This window comes from Crocuta crocuta, unplaced genomic scaffold, assembly GCF_008692635.1.
Source record: "Crocuta crocuta isolate KB4526 unplaced genomic scaffold, BGI_CrCroc_1.0 scaffold486, whole genome shotgun sequence".
Lineage (NCBI taxonomy): Eukaryota > Metazoa > Chordata > Mammalia > Carnivora > Hyaenidae > Crocuta > Crocuta crocuta.
In genome coordinates, this window is record NW_027529794.1 from 1,120,105 (window position 1) to 1,124,242 (window position 4,138).

Here is a 4,138-nt window from a genome sequence, read left to right on the forward strand (position 1 = left end):
TGCTCTAGAGTTTATTTCTTGGTAGTGTCAACTGCCTTTCCTTTGGCATCACGTGAAAAGCTTGCATCAGCAGCAATTTTTAGTAACACCCTTCTGTGGTGTTCTCTTACAACTTTATAATAAATGAATGTAATACATTGATTATGCTAACAAGTGTGGGCTGCAATGAGTAGTTCACTGAAGACTATAGCTAGTTTCTAAATTAAAAGGATGACAATGTTAAACATTAAAATCAATGGTTGTTTAATATTCCTATAAAGCCTCAAGGTTTGCAATAAGGAGTTAAAGATAATCTATTTTGTCTTGTAATACTTGTTTAAACAAGACTGCTACTTTAAATTACTACCCAATAAGGAAACAAGTAATCAAATGAGGTGGAGTCTGGGGTGCTAGGTAAGAAAGAAAAATAGCAGCTTTAAGCATAAGTCCTTTAATAAGGAAATTTCAGTTTTTGTTTTTTAACTTCAACATGGAATTTCTAAGCTAATCATCCACTATTTAGGACTCTGATAACTAACAATAAAGAATGATAAATTTTTAATATCAGTGTGACACATTGGCATTTCAAGACTATTTGGGCAGTATTCAGAACTATAAAAAGAATTTCAAAAGAATTTTTATTTCTCAATGTTCACATTTTATTCTGCATTCTTGCATCCTGATTAGTTGAATTCTGTATCTTTCTGGTGCACATTATGACTTGCATTGAACCAGTCTATCAATCAAGAAATCTACTTACCTATTAAATAAAGCTTTGGGCATACCAAATGTAAAGTTACAGTAGGAATGATAAGTGAAAGTATTCAGGTAAAAGTGAGATAACAGACAGGGACTAGAAGGAGGGAAAGACTAGGGAGGGATATGCACTGCAAAACTGATGACACAGAGAGGGTCACAAGGGCCTTGAGAATGGAGAGGGTTTTGGACTGAACAAGAAGAAATGCGCAGAGGAAAAAATATGTAGCTCTGGATCATACACACTTGAAGACTGCGAGAATGGAAAGAAGCACTGAAGGAGCTGGTAGAGGTACTGATGGAATACAGAGTAGCAGAAGATCACACAGGTAAGAAAGCCCAAAAAGAGTCCAAGATGTAGAGAAAGGGGTGATTAACCATCTCTATACCTTTGCCTGAATTTAAGGGAAATGAAGCTTCATAAAATGCCACTAGATTGATAATAAGGAGATCACAGCATGTCAAAAGTACAGTTTAATGAATAATTGTCAGCAATGAGTTAGAGTGGGTACATACTGAAAATACATGGGAACAACTGTAGACACAATTCTGGAATTTTCCACCCTGAAAGGAAGGAAAGGAGATCTGGAAACATATGAAAGGTTCAGATTAAACGTGTTGTCTGTTGTTGCACAAAATAGAAAAACAATCCCCTGCTTTTAGCGAGAGACAATGAAGGTACAGAATAAACGTATTATAAAATTCTTATTAAGAGACAAAAGGGAGCAATCCAGGGAAGAATCAAAGAAAATGAAAGCACAAAGCAGGAGAGGGAAAAGTGTACCTGTTTGTACTAGAAATGCTGGTAGCATAAGTGTACTTACACATGAATAAAGTGTTTTTAAATGTTAGTATGTATAGCTTTTATTTAAAAAATACCTGTGGTATTTATTCTATGACTTACAGCAGATTTGCCAAGAATAATTAATGGGATGAATAAAAAAGACCAGTGCAGAATTACTAACAATGGAAATGTTATCAACTTGTGACATGTCTCCCACAGAGATGACACCAATGAAATCCCAGCTTTTATCAGTAAATTCTACAAAAAAAAATTGATTGGTATGTGAACTTAACTTCCAACTACAGGTTAAAACGGAAAATGGAGAATAATGGCATTTTGAATGGATGGTCTCATAACTACCTCTAAATTATACAAATTAAGAAATGAAATGTTCAGAAACTTGGGTGAACTTTCATTCTGGTTTCACAGAACTAAAAATAGGTTAAATAAGATTCCTGTACATTTAGAGGAAGACTGACTTGATGTTAGAAAAGCAGTGTTCAACATTTCCCCTCTCTTCCAGAGCCCTCCTATGTTCTCAGTTCTTCTCCTTTATCATACATATTTCTTAAGAGTAACTGCACATCCACACCGATTGCCTTACTCCTCCTCCTCTTCACTATTCATCCCTTAAATTTGACCTACTAAGTCACTTAGGCCCTCCTAATCACCAAATCCAATGGACACATTTTAATTTTTACCTTACTGAATATATCTCTGATTTTGAAATAGCAATTATTCTATCTTTCCTGAAATTCTTCCATTTGTTTCCCTGAGATAACACTCATTCACTTATTTGCCCATTCGCTCAATAAATACTAATTTTAAAACAATAATTTGCCAAGAATCATTACTTAAACTAGTTGTTTTTCATTCTTTATTTGAGCATTCTGGTACTTTTCTTCCTTCTCTGACCCCTTAAATGTTTTTCTCACTTGACCTAAAACCCTAGGTGATTTCATCTAACCTCATGGTTTTAACCATTAATGGTATCAATAATATCCCACGAAGGACACAGAAACATGAATGAAAAGTCCCTATGAAACACATCGGCATCTCTGGTAGCCTAGCCTTTTAAATCTGTAATCCTCCACAGATATTAGATTCTAAAACCCGACTCCTGGAATGAGATCCACAGGCAAGAGTGATGCTACTAATAAGATTTTGTTGTACTTCTACAATGTGTGGAGACAGAGAAATTGGGGGAATCATTAAAACTCTAGGACACGTGTTACCAAATTTCTATCTACAGAGTAGGCCAACCCGTTCAAGTACAAGTGTATGTTACACAGACCTCAAACTCTCTAAAGCTAAAAGCAACACCACTCACCCCAATTTCACCCCTACTCCCTTGCCACAATTATCTCCTTCTCTGGTGCCTTCCATCACACTGGTAGCACAATCATTGCCCTGGTCACCAAAGCAAGAAACTTGAGACTTTTCTTCACCTATCACCAACTCTCTTCATTTTTCACTCATCACTAAGTTCTTTGTTGCTTTTTTTGTGACAGCTTCTTTGAGTTACAAATCACAAACCATAAAAATTGCTCACTAGAGTGTGCAATTCAGTGGTTTTTAGTGTATTCGCAATGTTGTGCAATAATCTCAAGCACCAAATTCCAGAACCTTTTCATTATTCCCAGAAGAAACCCTGTACCCATTAGCAGTCTCACCCAATTCCCTACTCCCTTCAGCACCTGACAACCACTATTCCATATTCTGTCTTTACAGATTTTGGGCCAATGTGTGGTGTTTGGTGCTTCAGTCCTTTTTTAAAGTAATTATTTTTAGAATTCAAATTCCCATCTCCATCCCTGCTTCTCTGCACTTTTCCTAATATATCCTATAATATAGCCTATATGTATAATAAATACCCAGTAGATTTATGTAAACTAAATCTGACCAGATTACAGCCCTGCTTAAAGCCTCTCAGTGGTTAACACTCACCTACAGATAAAGTCTAAGCTTTTTAATACTGCCCCTAATTTATTCCATGATCTGACCCCTAACTCCCTTGTCTCCATTACCATCAAATGTCTCATGCTTCAAGTTTTACCAACAATGAATTACTAATAGTTCCCTGAAAGCCCAATGTTGCTCTTCCCCTCTTGGCCTCTGCTCAGGTCCATCCATCTCATTATGTTGTTCTCACCTGGCCAACATTCACTTGTCCTTTAAGACCTAGCCTCTGATTACTCATGATCCTTTTCCTGATACCATAGGAGCAGATTCTCTTCCTGAATATGTCCATAATATTCTGTGATTAGAGCATTTATCGCATTATTTTATAATTATCTGCCTAAATGTCTCTTGACTGCAATATAATTTAAGGTCTTTGGGAGGACAACACCAACACAGTCATTGCCACTTTTTAAGGACTCTGTAGAATTCGTAGACTATGGTAGGCCTTCCAAAAAGTATTTTCAAATGCATAAATTAATGAGTGCATCAATTAATATAGAAAAGCAGTGAAGAATGATTAATTGAATGATCTGAAGCATTACTGGGCATACTATGAAAAATCGGTCTGGTTCATGAGTAATAAAAAAAAAGACACAGATCATTTACTGGAGGAAAAGAGTGAAACAATTAGAATATAAATTTGGAAATTAGCACATT